Source organism: Elephas maximus, chromosome X, assembly GCF_024166365.1.
Source record: "Elephas maximus indicus isolate mEleMax1 chromosome X, mEleMax1 primary haplotype, whole genome shotgun sequence".
NCBI classification, from domain to species: Eukaryota; Metazoa; Chordata; class Mammalia; order Proboscidea; family Elephantidae; genus Elephas; species Elephas maximus.
In genome coordinates, this window is record NC_064846.1 from 18,634,410 (window position 1) to 18,653,221 (window position 18,812).

General features: G+C 42.8%; 2 long non-coding RNA genes across 2 annotated transcripts in view; one reads left to right on the top strand and one right to left on the bottom strand.

Annotated features, from left to right (window-relative positions):
- Positions 1-18,812, bottom strand: part of LOC126069500 (uncharacterized) — a 1,199,210-nt gene that overhangs the window by 1,064,161 nt on the left and 116,237 nt on the right. The window lies entirely within an intron of this gene.
- LOC126069499 (uncharacterized) lies at positions 6,023-12,755 on the top strand. The gene is made up of 3 exons (XR_007515932.1): positions 6,023-7,196; positions 8,822-9,476; positions 11,779-12,755. It is a non-coding gene; the product is annotated as an uncharacterized LOC126069499 (long non-coding RNA).

Here is an 18,812-nt window from a genome sequence, read left to right on the forward strand (position 1 = left end):
GAATGAGTCATTAGGTAAAGGAAATGGAGTTCCTGTTATAATTCCTGTTTTCATTGAAATGGAAGCACTGTACATTCATATTTGTTTTGAGGGATCTCATTAAGAAATTACTCCCTCAGGTTGATTTGGCAGTTTCCTTTGATACTCAGAGTGGTAGCAGGCAACAGGGTAGTGCCTTAAGCAGAAGGTCACGAGCTTGCCACCGTCTTCTAAGCTAGGAGATTGAGGCTGCACATATATAAAGACCAATCAAGCAGCTTGATGATTTTGTGCACTGAATTGATCCTGATTTCGTATTGTGTTGACCCAGCCTGGGTCTCCCAATCAACCACAAAGCCCCTTTATCAAATCACACATCACACACACTTCAGTTGAGACAGAGAAAAGAGAGCTCAGGGACAAAGCTTTGAGAGAGAGAGAGAGAGAGACTTGTTACACATAAAAATATCAGGCTATGGGAAAGTAGGAATTTTAATAGAGTGGGAATTATGACCCGTGACACTGGTTTTCTGCTATTTCAGTGTCCTCTGAAATAAGGGCGACGAATCACTTTGACAGTAATAATAATAATAATAATATCTGTTACAATTGGCAAAGCACTTCCACAGCCGTTAAGTCATCTGATCCTAACAACCCTACAAGGTAGGATGCACAGTGATTACAGTCCCTTTTGCAGTTGCAGAAACTAAATCTCAGGGGTTATATGACTCCTCAGCATGGCATAGACAATAAGGAACAGAGCCAGGGCTCCACCCCAGGTCAGAGTCCTGCACTCTTTCTGCTAACTACACGGCCAATGTAAACAAACAACAGCAAATGGATCTGTGACATTCAGTGGCACCACAGGCGCAAGGAGGAGGAGAAGGGAGAAAGAGGTGCTCATAGATGTCTGGTGGCCTCTCTGTAAAGTTAGCCTATTGTTCCTAAGAGTTAACTTTTTCTTCCGGAACTGCAGATCACGCATATAAATTCTTGGTGCATTATGTAAAGCTTCTTGTTTGTGTAAGACAATCTTGCCCATGCTGTGCCACTGTCTGAATTTCTGAACAATGCTCCTCACTTTGTTAAATCCTCCTCGATTTCTTACTCATCTACCCCCCACATTCAGCTGAGAAAAAGCCACCACACCTGTGAATCCCACATTCGGAAATTTGAATCACAATTTGGATTTATTTCTATGTCTATTATTACTGTCAGGATGTAAGATGAGGAAAAATGGACACATTAGAGAAATGAATTCAACATAATGAAGGTCATTTTCAATTGTGACTGCCCATCATACAACCCTTTGGCTAAAACTACAGACAGATGCCATGCAATAGAATTTTCTGATATCACGTTTGCTTCTTGGCAGAATAAGGCAGCTCATTAGTAATCTTGGATCTCTTTCTGTATTTGTGATTCAACTCTAGATGTTGGATACTAGGTGATCTGGGCTTTGTGCCATGAAAAATCCATGACATTTCCATACAAATCCTGGTTATTGAGAGGGAACTTCTTGAGACCCTAGTCTGTGTTACCCTGAACTAGGGTAGCTAGTTATGAGGATAAGAAGAAAGAAGGAGTATGGGAGGCAGAAGAGAGGAGACATAGAAGAGGAAAAGAAATCAGATCTCAGTTTTTGTTTAAGAGTTGCAGTGGCATATGCATCTATGTGACTGTAAACACATATATCCATACACACATATATATATAACCAAGCACAGGGGGCACAGTTACAGATACTTCTTAGACATAACCAAACACTTTGCAGGATAGGATTTCTGGGTTTGAAGGATTAGGACCACAGTCTTATGGGACATCTTGGTCAACTGGTATAATATAGTTCATAAAGTTATGTTTGACATCCTAGTTTGGTGGGTAGAGTCTAGGGTCTTAAAAACTTGCAAGCCGCCATCTAAGATACAACTATTGGTCTCTACAGATCCAGAGCAAGAGAAAGGAGGAAACCAAACACTCAAGAAACTAGTCTACAGGACAAACAGTCTACACAAATGACAGCCTCATCCACCCTGAGACCAGAAGAACTAAATGGTCCCCGGCTACCACAACTGACTGTTCTAATCAAGGCCACAACAGATGGACTCTGATAGAATGGGAGAAAATTGTGCAACAGAACCTCAAATTCCTTAAAAAAAAAAAACCAAAACCCTACTGGACTGTTGAGACTGGAGGACTCCCTGAGACTACTGCCCTTGAACTCTTCAAACCTTAAACTGAAACTAACACCTGAGATCAGCCCATAGCTAAATAACAAACTGCTAAAAAATACTGAATATCATCTGTAAGTACTGTGTTCCTGTTAAAAATCACCTATATGAGACCAAACAGTCAACAATTACTTTAAAACAAAGATGAGACTGTAAGGGGTCAGGGAAACTAGATTAATTGAAACGGAACAACCAGAACTAAATAATGAGAATTTTCATGCATTGTGAAGAATGTAACCAATGTCACTGAACAACTTGTGTAGAAAGTGTTGAATGGGAACCTAAACTGCTATGTACACCGTCACCAAAAACACATTTTTTAAAAGAAATATATATCTAAAAACAGTTAAGTGTGGAGCAAAAGGTTTTGATATTAGATGTGCTGGGGCTGAGGTTCTACAAGGGTAACTATATATAGAAATTCTGTTTAGAGTTTGAATAAGAGTTGAAATTCATCAGCATACAAGTGACAATTAGAACCACCGGAGTTGCTGTGTTCTCCCACACAAAGGACAGACTAAGCCAAGGGGCATGGAAAATGCTTAGGAAGAACTCTTATCTAGGTGTATGTGGAGGGAAAGGAAGTAGGTAAAGGAGACTGAGAAAGGACGGAAAGAGAGGTGGGAGGAAGGTGACATTCAACACTAAAGAAGGGAGGAAGGAGGGTGGTTCAGGAGTGGGATGATAGGGAAGTGAAACAGTGTAGGGAATGTCAAAAAAAAAAAAAAGAGGCAGTGGCAAACTCATTTCGGTCAGGTTAATTCCAACTCATAGCCACCCTATACGATACAGTAGAACTACCTCATGGGGGTTTCCAAGGCTGTAAATCTTTATGGAAGCAGACTACCACATCTTTTGCTCATGGAGTGGCTGGTGGGTTCGAATCACCGACGCTTCGGTTAGCAGCTAAGCTCTCAACCACTGCACCACCAAGGCTCCTTTAGCAGTGGCAAAGAAACAATTTTAAAATGACCCAGAACAAGTTACAGAATACTTTGAGAGTATTCACGTAAAGGTTTGATGTGGCATTGTTTTTTCATGCAGTAATAATTTTGCTTAGTTTATTTCATAAGTTATACATATATATTATATATAATATATAGTTATATGTATATATCATATAACATAAATAATATTATAAATATAATTTTGCTTAGTTTATTTCCTGTGTTATATATATATATATAAAACCCACTGCCATCAAGTTGATCTGGACTCATAGCAACCCTATAAGGCAGAGTAGAACTGCTCCATAGGGTTTCCAAGGCTGTAATCTTTATGGAGGCAGACTGCCAGATCTTTCATAAATACATATATATATATGTGTGTGTGTGTGTGTGTGTGTGTGTGTGTGTGTGTATAAAATCTAAGTCATTATTTTCTGAGAGTTGACTCCTACTAAACCAACCAAAACCAAACCCTTTGTCATCAAGTCAATTTCAACTCATAGTAACCCTATAGGACAGAGTAGAACTGCCCCACAAGGTTACCAAGGAGCACCTGGTGGATTCAAACTGCCAACTTTTTGGTTAGCAGCCATAGCTCTTAACCACTATGCCACCAGTGTTTCGCTAGGTGAAGGAAAGTTATAAAAGATTCAAGAGGTGGTCCTTCCTCTGACAACTGGTCTCACTACCTGTCTTTTGCCCCATCATCCACTTTTCCATCAGTGATTTTCCTAAGGACAAATCTGACCACAGTACCCCTCTGCTTAAATGCTTCAATGACTCCACTACCCATCCACCCCTCACATCCTATGCTGTAGCCTCACCAAATATAAGTCATTATGTAAATATGCTATTCCTCAATGGGTGTTGTTGTTGTTAGGTGTCATCAAGTTGGTTCCGACTCATGTGGACCCTATGTACAACAAAACAAAACACTGCCCGGTCTTGTGCCATCCTTGCAATTGTTATGCTTGAGCCCATTGTTGCAGCCACTGTGTCAGTCCACCTCGTTGAGGGTCTTCCTCTTTTCCGCTGACACTGTACTCTGCCAAGCATGATGTCCTTCTCCAGAGACTAATCCCTCCTGACAACATGTCCAAAGTATGTAAGACGCAGTCTCGCCATCCTTGCTTCTAAGGAGCATTCTAACTGTATTTCTTCCAAGACAGAATTGTTTGTTCTTTTGGCAGTCCATGGTAGATTCGATAATCTTCACCAGCACCATAATTCAAAGGCATCAATTCTTCACTCCAGCTTTGGCATGAATATGAGGCAATTAAAAATACCATGGCTTGGGTCAGGCGCATCTTAGTCCTCAAAGTGACGTCTTTGCTTTTCAACACTTTAAAGAGGTCTTTGGCAGCAGATTTGCCCGATGCAATGCGTCTTTTGATTTCTTGACTGCTGCTTCCGTGGGTGTTGATTGTGGATCCAAGTAAAATAAAATCCTTGACAACCTCTATCTTTTCTCCATTTATCATGATGCTGCTTATTGGTCTAGTTGTGAGGGCTTTTTTTATGTTGAGGTGTAATCCACACAGAAGGCTGTAGTCTTTGATCTTCATCACTAAATCCTTCAAGTCCTCTTTACTTTCTGCAAGCGAGGTTGTGTCATCTGCATATCGCAGGTCACTTATGAGTCTTCCTCCAATCGTGATACCATGTTCCTCTTCAATACAGCCCAGCTTCTCGGATTATTTGCTCAGCATACAGATTGAATAAGTATGATGAAATGATACAACCCTGATGCACACCTTTCCTGACTTTAAACCACACAGTATTCATTTGTTCTGTTTGAATGGCTGTCTCTTGGTCTATGTACAGGTTCCGTGTGAGTACAATTGAACATTCTGGAATTCCCATTCTCCACAATGTTATCCATAATTTGTTATGAGCCACACAGTTGAATGCCTTAGCAAAGTCCATAAAACACAGGAAAACATCTTGCTGGTATTTTCCACTTTCAGCCAAGATCCATCTGACATCAGCAATGATATCCCTTGTTCCACCAGCTCTTCGGAATCCAGCTTGAATTTTTGGCAGCCCCCTGTCAAGGTACTGCTGCAACCACTTTTTAATTATCTTCAGCAAAATTTACTTGTATGTGACATTAATGATATTGTTTGATAATTTCCACATTCTCAATGGGAGGTACCTCTATTAATTTGTGCTACTTGGGTTTCTCATAACATAAACTCAACTTGAACTAGCTTAGACAAAAGAGGAAAATTACTGGAGAGCACTGGGATCCAGGTAAGGAGAAGGCAGGGATGCAGCTGGACCTCAGGAACAAGTGAACCCAGGGACTGAAGTGGTGCCCCTCTTTCCCTTCCACCTCTGCCCTGTCTCTTATCTCAGCTACTACCCTGGCCTCAGCTTTATTCTCTTTCACTGCTTACCAGCATTCTTTATATGGTGGGAAACATGACCAGTGATACTGCCTGAGTTTTACCTGTTACCATGTCCACCAACAGACAGACACTGAATCGCGCTCTCCCGGGCAAGCCTAAGTCAGACAAGGGATGGATATTCATGGTCATGGCGAATGCGACCGCTCTGCCCAGACCCCTCACCTCTCCTCCCCACTACTGGCGGTGCGCTGAAGGTAGACCTGCAGCGTCCGGCCACTGTGATCCTCGCTCTCTGCCTCGAGGTATCAGCGGGGTTAGAAGTCCTCGGAGTTCTCTGCCCGAGTGGACAGCCCTCATTCGCTCAAACTCCTGGTGCCACCTCACCCTCCTGATGAAGTCTGGGTCTGGCGTTCCAGAAGTGGGGTGGGGTAAGGAGAGCTGGCGACACGCTCTGCGTCTCCAGGCTGCGCATGCGCCTCCCCCGCCCCCTGCGGCACCTATGCGGTTCCAGGACGTCCCTCATGCCCTTGGCTGAGCAGCGACTTTGCCCAGATCCCAGCATGCTTTCTGATCACCGCTGCAGTGTTGGTGTGCACCCTTAGCCCTCAGGTCACCGCTGCCCCTGGAGTGTTCCAGGCCGTCCCTCAGGTGCCCCTCTGTCACCGCTGCAGTGTTGCGGTACGCCTGAGGAGGCGGGTCTAATCGGTAAGACAGGCCGCCTTGCAGAGGGTGCCACGTCATCCTGCGGCAAGCCGGGGACTTAATGACGGCACGCCACCGGTTCCCTGCTCGGCAGACCCAGCTGGGGACATGGCAGGCGCTCTTTGGAGAGCTACCATTTTCCGTTCAAGAGATGAAACCGAAAGAGAGTGCAGACGCAGTGCAGAATTTGCTGAGATCTGCGAGGAAGCCTGCAAGAGCAACCGGGCAGGCTGGCGGTACCCAGGCAGCGTCCTGGGATTTTGATCATAGAGGCACCACGGCTCAGAGATGTACCCTGACGGCCGTCCTGGAGTGGGGACCTTTACCGAGAGCCCGAGCTCAGCTGTGCGTGATGGATGCGGTACTTTGATTGTCGCTCGTGTGTTCTAGTCTCTGTTTAAAGAGGTTGGACATGCACGTACTCGTGAGGCCCTTACTTCATTTGATCTAGTGACAGGGGTGCGAGCCTTGGGGTTTCTGGTACCGCCACAGTGCTTTGTCCTCTCCTTGCAGAGGAAAACGGAAAGAATGAAAGCAGCAAACGGAACGAGCCCAGTGAGGCAGACAGATGAGCCTGAGGCAGCAGGCTCCAGCAGCAGCCAGAAACACTCAAGATGCTACGGACGGTGCTTAGCAATACCACAGACCCATCTCCCCACCAGCAGTCTGGAGCACCTTGCAGGCAACTAACAGGAGCGATTGGTGGGGACAACTCCCCTCAGAGAGAAAACCTTCTTTTTAAAGTCCCTAGGTGACACTTTGTGCTTGATTGCTAACCTAAAGGTTGGTCATTGAAACTCACCCAGTGGTACGGATAAAGAAAAAGCCCGGCGATCTGCTGCCCATAAAGATTATTGCCAAGAAAACCCTATGGAGTAGTTATACTCTGCAACACATGGGGTCACCCAGAGTCGGAGTGGACTCCATGGCAACTAACAGCAGCAGTTTAAAATACCCTCAGGAAGAATTCAATTTGTCCAACCAAGGTAAGGGACTTGCTAGAATAATGTGGATAGAGAGGGGACAGTTCCCAGGAAAAGGGAGGGTTGTTGGGCAGACCTGCCATAAATCCTCACTACCTTGTCTTTGCTCCTGCGCCTGGCATATCCTACCCCCATCTGTGTCTGTTCTATTTTGCCTCATATTCTCCTCTCATTTCTCTAACCGCCTGTAGAACTTGTTAATATCAACTGTTTAATCCTCGGTTATGACACTGCCTTCCTTTGTTGCTTGGCTTTTTCACGGGTTTATAATTTTGCATGCCCAGTGACACTGTAAGGGGTCTGAGACAAGGACACACCTTATACTTCTTTAGAGTCCCCTCACAGTTCCTAGAATGGTTCTGATACCTAGTTAATGCTCAAATGCTTGCTGAGTTCAATTGAACATTTATTAGGTTTTTATGGTAGAGAAATTCGGATCCTGAACAGAAATAATTCATCTACCCTCTCCTAGCTCCAGCCACTGAATGGAGAGAATGTCCTTTTATTTAATCTCATCCACCCATCCATTCATTCATTGGAAAGCACTGAATGAATTATTACTGTATTCCAGTCACTGTGATAGATACTGAGGTTACAGAGAATAATTAGATAATAAGTGCCTGGGAGGGCACAGTCTAGTTGGGGAACAGACATGGAGACAAATAAATCATCACACCAGATGATGAGTACTGTAAAGAGAGTACAGAGTATTGAGTGAGAAGGTGATTATAGGTGGGTCTCTGGTGTTTGGATAAGAACTCCTAGGAAATAACTCCATGTCTAATTGATTGTAGGCTATATAAGATCATTCATCTTTGACAATTGCCCTACAAGCTTACGAGACTCCAAAATGGGTAAAAGAAACCGAGAAGCAGCTTTCTCCTTCCTCTTTTCAAAATTCTTTCCTCAGGGGTGGGATTCAATCTCCTGACTTCCTTTCTGTCAGCAACTTGGGCACACTCCCCTGCTTAGCCCACCAGCTGTCTTCTATCCCCTGAGTAATCAATCCCAGGAGAGGGCAACATGACTACCTCTCCTCCATGTACAACCCTGTGTTAGGGAACAGGGCAGCCAGGAACCCAGGCAGTCAACTGAAAAGATCTTACAACTGGGGGCCGTCAGCCAGATAATTCCCCTTCCGATGATCTTCTGTGTTTAAAATCACTGGCTAATGTTTCGAATGATGGGTTGGAACTTGGACTATTTCTCCTGTGAAACTACGTTGCAGAAGGTAAAACTCCATCCTGATACGCAGGTGGGGCTTGACTGAGATGTCAAATAGATTTTGTATCACAACCACTGTCAGCACTCTGAGCAGAGAAGCAGCTGTTTGGACAGCCCAGCAGTTCGGGATGCCACTTCACTTTTCCTTGGTCCTGATTTGTAACAAGTAGTTTGGTAAATTTTACATCAGCTCAGACTCAGACTGTGCAAAACCTGTTTTTTGCCAACCATGAAACATGCAAGAAACTACCCTCCAGTGGTTCCAGATACCATGGGAGAGCAACCGGGCCAGCAATGGAGGAAGAAGAGGGGAGGGCCGGGCAGCATTCATCACAGGTCTGAAGGAACCAGAAGGGTTTTGACTAACCATTTGGTGTTTTTAAAAATTTATTTTTCCATCACAGATGTTGCTTCTGAATCCAGCCACACATTCACCATGCCAGTAGCCCTACAGAGCTATTCCTGGAAACCAGACAAGCAAATCACACTACTGATGTGCACATCTGCAATCTGATGTGCGTGAAACCACTTTCAGGGAATCTCTTGATGCTGAGCTTGGGGCATCTCCACTCTACCTAAGATGCTGGAAGAGGTACCACCACCCGTGACAGAGCAAGCAGAGCAGCTTCCCACAGCAAATGAAGGAGGCTGCATCAGTCATTTTGCGGGCTTGATGCCCAGGGCCACTTTCCCAGAACACCCCATGATGGGAGCAACATAATAGTGAGAACTAAATGTGTGAATCAACAGAGTCCTGGGGTCTGCCCTGGATGGCTTCTTGTCAGGACACACATAAAGTGAAACTGCAATTAGCCGTTACACTATATTCTGCCATCACAGTGGTTTTGCACCTGGGCATCTAAACTTGCACCAGATTACTGAAGTTTTCCCTTGCTGTTGACATCAGCTGTTGGGGAAGATGACTTCTGGGCACTTTCTCAATGGACTTTTTGTTTTTGTTTTGATTTGTTTTGTTTTCCTCTTTTGAGGCAGATCCTAGCAACTTAGTTACAAGTCCTTAATCCAGGATCTTCCCGAGCTTCCTGCCTTCTGATATCTGTAAGTTATCCTCCTCTTCCTTTTAAGGGTTGGTGTTTGTCTTACAGGGAGTCCCTGGGTGGTGCAAATGGTTAACACACTTGGCTGCTAACAGAAAGGTTGGAAGTTTGAGGCCACCCAGAAGAAAGCCTGGTGATCTACTTCTGAAAAGTCAGTCTTGAAAACCCCACCGAGCACAGTTCTGCTCTGACACCCATGAGGTCACCATGAGTTGGAGACAACTCAACAGTAACTGTTTTTTGTTTTTTGTTTTGGTATGCCTTACATTGGTGTAACTCATTAAATAAGGATACTATTGGGGACAGGAAATTGGAAATTCTCATTCATTTGGTCCAACAAAGCACATAGGAGTATATGTTATTCTGATTCAATGTTCCCCATCTTTTTTTTTTATTATGAACCATTCAAACGTATATAAAATTAGAATGGCATAATGAAGCCCTATCCACTCAGCTTCAACAATTATCCACTGGCCAATCTCATTTTATCTATACCTATACCCACCTCACTCTCCCATGTTATTTCTAAGCAAACCCTATACATCATATAATTTCATCCATTAATATTTCAGGATATGGATTCATTTTTAAACAAAATCACAATACCATTATCATACACAGAATGAAATAACAATATCCTCTCTTTGCGAGAACACTCCTAACACAAGTTTAGCAGAAAGCCCAGCTAAAGCAAGAAGTGGAACACCATGAGAGGACTGTGTGTGAGTACATGTGAGTCTCCCTGGGGCGCCCTGGTCTAGACTTGAAGGGGCCCAGGGCCTGAGGTGCAATACAATGCTATGCATATGGAGGCACCAGTCAAGGACATTTAGATTATCCCTGTTAATGCAATCCCATCAGTGTCCCCACATTGAAGCAGCCTGGGGAAATCAAGGTTACACCAGGATATAAAATCTCGTTACTTTAACAGAATTTAGACTGCACACGGAAGCTGAAAACCCCCTCATAGCAGTGATCTCTTACATGTTCTCTGGTTATTAGAGAAACAGGGGTCTTCTGTGTTGGGCTCCCTGTAGTCCCCGCCTGTGCCCTACTGCCAGCGTCATGCTCCCAAAACTCTCCCATCTCGCCAACATCTCCTGCCACGTGCTCCTAGCCTAATCCCACTGGCACCCACATTGGTGATATTCCCCCACTTTAGAAGCGTCCTCAGTTTTCCCCTTCAACTACCAAATACCTGTTGGCTTGCCTGTTGTCATGGATTGAATTGTGTCCCCCCAAAATATGTGTCAACTTGGTTAGGCCATGATTCCCAGTATTGTGTGGTTGTCCTCCATTTTGTGATTGTAATTTTACATTAGAGAGGATTAGGTGGAATTGTAACACCCTTACTAAGGTCAATGTAAAGGGAGTTTCCCTGGGGTGTGGCCTGCACCACCTTTTATTTCTCAAGAGATAAAAAGGAAAGGGAAGTGAGCAGAGAGGAGGGACCTCATACCACCAAGAAACCAGCACCAGGAGCAGAGCGCATCCTTTAGACCCAGGGTCCCTGCGCCTGAGAAGCTCCTCAACCAGGGGAAGATTGATAACAAGGACCTTCCTTCAGAGCCGACAGAGAAAGCTTTCCCCTGAAGCTGACACCCTGAATTCGGACTTTTAGTCTACTAGACCGTGAGAGAATAAATTTCTGTTTGTTAAAGCCATTTACTCATGATATTTCTGTTACAGCAGCACTAGATGACTAAGATACCTGTAAAATAGCCATTAGTGCTAATGGAGAGAAGAAGACAGAAAAACTCTCCTCCTCTCTCTGGTTTCCTATTTAAGGGGGAAAATCTCCCCCCTGCTATCAAAGGCCACCAACAAGATTCCCTTTACTCAGTTCTCAGTCACAGACCTCAACTCACACATCCCCTAATGGCTGGCCTAGTTAACCTTCTCCTAACACCCCTACTGTGTTATATCATCTCTTCATTAAAAGCTTTGTTTTCACCCCACCCATCACAGGGAATTCCTCCCTTACTCCCCCATACCCAGTTGCTTGGAGGCAATTCTGACTAATGGTGACCCCATGTGTTCCAGAGTAGAATTGTCCTCCACTGGGTTTTCAATAGTTGATTTTTCAGAAGTACATTGCCAGGCCTTTCTTCCAGGATGTCTCTGGGTGGATTTGAACTGCCAACCTTTTGGTTAGTAGCTGAGCGCTTAACCATTTGCACCACCCGGAGACAACCCTCCCATACTCAGGGTGGATTAAATCTTCCTAGCACCCGAGTTAACTTCTATTAGTATTTATAACACTCTATTGTCATTGTCTCACCCACTGTCTGTGTATTCCTCAGGGTCCGAAAACCAGGTCTTATTCGCGTCTGTCCAAAAGGTTGGAAGTTTGAATCCTCTCATCCTGGAAAAAAAGGCCTGATGACCTACTTCCGAAATATCAGCCACTGAAAACCCTACAGAGCACAGTTCTACTCTGACACACATGGGGTCACCATGAGTCGGAGTCCACTCATTGACAATTATTCACATACATAAATAAGCAGCCCAGGACAACAATGCTTAGTACACAGGAGTCATACAATAAATGTTACATGAAATAATGTTCCTAGGCAAGATTTCTGACTTCCTTCTCAATTGTACCCTCAGTCTCAGGTTCATGGGCTTCCCCAACATATGCCTATCACCCTCTTGAGAAAAATTATACATACATGCACACACACACACAAACACCCTTTGGCTGTCTGACTACCAAGAAGTACCCACAGTAAGACTGTCACGAATACTCTGCTTAATTTACTGTGTTTATACCTGGCATATCTATGACATTGAATCAAGTGATATTCTTTACTCATGCACCATATCTTGTTGAACACTCTTGGCACGGAGTTATATTGAGAAGTTTAATTCACAGCAAGCAATATTTAACATTTGTTCAGTAGTTGGTATATAAAGCCGGCAAGCTCCCCTTCCCCCTGCTGCCAAATTTCTCATCTTGTGAGCCAAGAGTCTTCCCACTCCGGCTTTATTGCCTATGCTGCATGCCCTCCTGACTTTTTCGCTTCAGTATCAACCGCCTATCTCTTTGTGCAGCCTGAGGGCCACAAAGAGGTCACCTGTTGTTCCAGCTGTGAGCTAGCCTGCCTCACCCACTCCCAAAACTCCCCTCACTAAACTCATTTTGCTGGGAGAGAGAGGCTGTTTCCCCACCAGCCCCCAAACCCCAACTTTCAATATTCTTTCTCATCTTTACTCTTTACTCCCTCATTTTCTTTCTCTCTTTTTTTTTTTTTTTGCGCTTTTCTTTGACTCGATGGCACTGGGGTTTTTGGGGGGGTTTCTATCAAAAGAGTTATTTCCAGCCTCAAGGGAAATCCTTCCCACTCCAACCAATGACTGGACATCCACAAGCATACACTAAACCTCCATCAATGCTATGGAGAAGCCCTGGGCTTGCCCAGTGCTCTCCATTTATGATCAGGTCATACACAGATCTGTTCATAGACTCATAGAAACCTGGGGCTGGAGAACTTAATGGTATCTTGGGGTCCCTTGCCCCTTGCAAAACTTGAATTCCTTTGAGTTTTAATTGACCAAAGAATACAGCTAGGACAAAATCCAGCCCCAACAGGATTTGACTCAGCCATGGTCCAACAGGCTTTGCAGTTTATTGTGCAGATTATCCTGCTGTCAAAATCAAAAGGCAAAGCAAATGTACCCCTTCTCATGAGGCTGCAGGGCTGAGACCAAATCACCACAAATAATACTGCTTTACAAGTTGAGTATGAAATGCAACCATGTATGCATACAAGTTCCAGCATGACGCCCCTTGTGTTAACACTGAGTTTCCACACATGGCAAGGCCGACATAGTCCAGGCTCTCTTGAAGGTGGAGTGATGCAGGGTACTTGGAATGAGAAGTCTTCCTCAAACTTCATTCTCAGGCTCCTCCTTGATATCATTTTGGTGCCTTGGCTTTACCTGCTACTCACTTCTTCCTTGTCTTGACTCCCATATTCTCCCAGAGGACACTGACCTTGGTTTTGGTTGGTAGTCTCATGAGGTACACATGATTTCCATTGGAACATGATTTCAATTTCATGTGCACCTTGGCTGCTTAGCCTAGAGCATGTTCTTGCTGTACATAATCTCTCCTTTAGCCCAGTGTTGATAACACCCTGCTCTCACAGGGTCACCGTTCAAGTGCTCAGCCATGTATTCTCATCACGTCTGGGAGGTGTAATATAGACTCTTCTGATTTGATGGAGATTTAGATTCAATTAGAGTTTCATCCATTCATGCCAACACATACTTCATACTGACACTTCTCAAAATGGCCTCAGTTTCAATCTTTTTCTCTACTTGGTTATGCATTCCAACAGGAACCCTGTACACATCATACAAATCAGGGCAATTTGCCAACTTGGAACAAAAGTCTTAAAATGTACATGTTCATTGACTCAGTGATCAACTTCTTTGAATAATCTTAAAGAAATTAAATGTGTGCAAATATTTAGCTACAAATGGATGCACATTGAGGTGACATTTATAAGAGTAAAAAACTGGAAAGAACCCATACTCCCAACAACAAGGGCAATTTTTTTTTCCACAGGATGGAATACTATGCAATCCTTAAAAATGAGACTATAGATTTATATATATTGGTATGGAAAGATGTGGATATATTGTTCATTAAAAATGTCACCTTTAATGGGGAAAGTGCTGACACTTTGTGGGGAATGAAACTAATGTCATAGAACTATCAAATGGGAAACTAATTTGCTCTGTAAACTTTCACCTACTGTACAATAAAAAAGTCAGCTTTCAAAACAGCATGTATTGTATGCTCCAATTTAAAAGTATATATGTATGAATGTGTGTCAGGAAGATTTCTGGAATGTCATGCACCAAGATATTAACTGTAGTTATCCTCAGGTGGTGGCACAATAGGTAATCTTAACATTTTTTTTCTTTTCCAAATTTCCTAATCTTGCTACATGAAACATGTATTATTTTTGTAATTTATAAAACAACCCCAGGGACTTACAATTCATATCAGAAAGGGGCTATGGTAGAAGCAGCACAGTCAGCAGCTGGAGCAAAACTGCTTGCATGGTGTTCTGATTATTTTTACTACACAAAACTACACGAACCACACAAAAACTTAGTGGTTTAAAATAAAGACGGCATTTCTTTTTCCTATTATCCTGCAATTTGGGCAGGGCTGGGCAGAAATGGCTTGCTCTGCTCCATGTGGCACTAACTGAAGCAGCTCTACTGTTTTTAAGATGACTGTCACAAAGCTGGTAACTTGGTGGTAGCTGCCGGCTAGGAGTTGCTGGGGCTGTTAGCCAGGGGACTTGGTTCTTTTCCTCCTCTGCCTCTCCATAGGCCTACTTGGGCTTCTTCTCAGCAAAGCAGTTGGGTTCTGAGAGACCCAAGTGGAAGGTGCCAGGCTTTTTATAACTTCACCTCAGAAGGTCAGAATGTCAGTTCTACCACATTCTATTTGTTAAGCAAGTCACTAAGACCTGCCCAGATTCAAGGGGAAGGGAATTAGATGATGCCTTTTGAAAGAATTTCCTGGCCATCTTTCATCTGCCACATACAGGAGCAGAAGTAGCACTTCTACTTGGATAAGGACCCAAGTTCTAGTAAAGGCCCCAATCACTTTGATTTCCCATGACTCTCCCCTGAGGTATTATGTTATCATCAATATAACAATTACCCAAATAAAAAAGCAGCTGTTTATGAGAGAATCCTTCGAGAACAAAGAGACTACACCCTGAAAAAAGTTGGTGAGAGCTTCTTCATTTCTGAATTCTTCCTTTTAAAGTGTTTGTAATTGCAGGGCAGCAATCTCCACTATGACCTCCCATTATCCAACTTTTTTTCTTCAAAAAGAGGAGTAAAAAGCACAAGTTGTCTGCAACTTCATTTTTTTGGATGCTAAGGGTGGGTTATTATTGTAAATGGTATTGTTTTTTAATTTCAAATTCTAATTATTCATTGCTGGTATGGAGAACAATTGACTTTTGTATATTAACTGTGTATGTTATGACTTTTGCTATACTTGCTTATTGGTTCCAGAAGGTTTTTTTTTGTTGTTTTTTGTTTTACTTTTCAATTCTATGCAGATTTTCTACACAATCACATCATCCTTGAACAGAGTTTTATTTCTTCCTTCCCAAACTTAATACCTTTTATTTACTTTTTTGTCTTATTGCACTAGCTGGGACTTCCAGTATGATGTTGAGTAGGAGTAGTGGGAGAGGACATCCTTGCCTTGTTCCTGATCTCAGGGGAAAAGTTTCCAGTTTCTCACCACTAATCATGATGTTAGCTGTAGGTTTTTTGTAAATGTTATTTATGAAGCTGAGGAAGTTCCACTCCGTTCCTACTTTGCTGAAAGTTTTCTTTTTTTTTAATCACTAATGGGTATCGGCCCAGGTTTTTAAAATGAGTTGCCTACGTGGGGTGGAGGTAGGAGGTGTTAATACAGGTGGAAAGGAAAAGTAGGGAAGGGGAGATACAAACATAAAACAATAAATACTAATTAAGAACAATGACAAATCTGCAAAACATCTCACAACATGGATGAATCTGGAGGGCATTATATTGAGTGAAATAAGTCAACTGCAAAAGGACAAATATTGTATGAGACCACTATTATAAAAACTCATGAAAAGGTTTACACACTGAAAAAAAATTTTTTGATGGTTATGAGGGAGGGGAGGGGTGGGGAGAGGAAGTCACTAACTAGATAGCAGACAAGTGTTAACTTTGGTGAAGGGAAAGACAACACATATTATAGGGTAAGTCACCATAACATGATCAAGGTAATGTCAAAGCAGCTTCTTAGAAACATCTAAACACCTTGAGGGACCTAGTTACTGGGGCTAAGGGCTGGGGACCATAGTCTCGGGGGACATCTAGGTCAATTGGCATAACATAGTTCATAAAGAATATGTTCTACATCCTACTTTGGTGAGTAGCCTCTGGGGTCTTAAAAGCTTGAGAGTGGTCATCTAATATATATCTATTGGTCCTATCCCATCTGGAGAAAAGGAGAATGAAAAAAAAACAAAGACAGGAAAGTATTAGTTCAAAGGACTAATAGACCACATGAACCACAGCCTCTACCAGCCTGAGCCCAGAAGAACTAGATGGTGCCTGGCTACCACTACCAACTGCTCTGATAGGAATCACAATAGACGGTCCCGGATAGAATGGGGAGAAAAACGTAGAACAAAATTCAAATTCACAAAAAAAGACCAGACTTACTGGTCTGACAGAGACTGGAGGAACCCCCGAGACTATGGCCCCTGGACACCCTGCTAACTCAGAACTGAAGCTACTCCCAAAGTCCACCTTTCAGCCAAAGAGTAGACAGGCATATATATATATCGGGTCACTACGAATCAAAATCGACGGCAACAGATTTTTTTTTTTATATATAACACAATAACACATGCAAGAAACGTGCTTCTTAGTTCAATCAAATATACAAGAGCAAATGGACAACACCTGCCCAAAAGCAAAGACAAGAAGGTAGGAAGGGACAGGAAAACTGGACCAATGGACATGGGGAAACCAAAGTGGAAAGGGGGAGAGCGTTGACACACTGCAGGGATTGCAATCAATGTCACAAAGCAATTTGTATAAATTTTTGAATGAGAAACTAATTTGCACTGTAAACTTTCACTTAAAGCACAATGAAATTAAAAATACTGCACATAACAGTGTACATTATAAAAAAAATTCTGTATGAATGGTATGATCCCATTTATGGAAAAATCACACACACCTGACTGAAACTGAGAATGCTCACTGTTCACTGAGTTCATTCCTCCCTTCCTCCTGGACACACTGCTGGATTTCATTTTTCAGTCTCCTTGCAGCTCTGTGTGGCCATGTAACATAATTCTACCCAACTGAAGTGGGTGAAAGTGCTTCACAAAGCCTCTGTCCGTGCACTCCTCCATGTTCTTTCCCCTTCTCTCAACTCAATGCAGATAATAAATAACAAGGCCCTAAGTTAGGGACAGTCTTGAAGTGGAAAGAACCTGAATCCCTGAATGACCTCATGGAAGAAAGATACCCTGCTAGCCTACTTGCCCAGGACTATTACATGATCAAAAAATAAATTTCTACTGTGTCAAGTCACTGTATTTTGGGGTCTATTTGTTACAGTAGATAAATCTGCCCTAACTAATACATAGAGAGAGTGTGTGTGTCTGTGCATGTGTAGAGAGAAAGAAAGAGAGCGAGAGAGAGAGATGCATGAAAGGATAATTACCAAAATGTTAATGGTGATATTGCAAGTGTGTTCGCTTTCTTCCTTTTAACTTTATACAGTATTTGAATTTTATTTTACAACGAGCATGTATGATTAAAATAATCAGAAACAAATAACGTGCTAAATATTTTCTGTTTGCATCTCCAGATCCACTCTCCACTTTCCACCCTTCTCTATCCTGCTTTGTGCTCAGGAAGACAGACCTGTATGTATTAAAAAACAAAAAAAAATTTTCTTTTTTTTACATGCCCCATATTCTCTTTCCCACTTGCTTCTGGTTGAGGTTTGACCAGTGGGTGGGGGCCAGTAGCAGGAAGTAAGAGAGTGAGGTTGGGGTATTTTTTCCCCCATATCTATTGCTTCCCAGGTCACCTAGGTCGGCTGTATGCCTCGACCAGCTCCTGTCCTTCAGTCCTCTTCATATAACTACCTTCTCTAGGTTTTGGTAAGTGCTTCCTCCTCCTGTCCCCTTAGGCTTAGAAGTGCTCACAGTTCCCCATTGTTGCTAGTCTCCTGGCTTACTGTGCACCGTTACTTGTTGGTTTCCCCAAACCCTGCCCACACATTTGTAAACAGCCTCTTTATTAAACTCTTCTCAAATTATACAGTTTGAGTATTCCATCCATTTCTTGCTGAGACTCTGATTGAAAACAATTGTCAAGTAGAATAAGAAATGTACTTGTTCAATTAAAAAGCTACTTTTAGCAAGACAATTTATCATTAGATGAATTTCCCTAACATGAAATTGAAATTTCCGTACTCAGAAATGAGATGGAACCTCATCCACAATCAGATAGACATTGAGATGACTTATATACTGAAATAGCCCCCTACCAACTGTGTGCCATTGGTTCTTAGCCTCTCTAAATGTCATATCCCTCCTCTATAAAATGGGGATAATAATGGTACTTACCTCACAGGGTTGTAGTGAAGATTAAATGAGGTAATTCAGGTAAAGTACCTAGCACACCTAATACCAGGCACATGGTATTATGAAATACAGTAAATAACCTTTAATAGAATATAGTTTCAAACTGGCTGACCTGAGATATATTTTTTCAATAACACTCACACTCA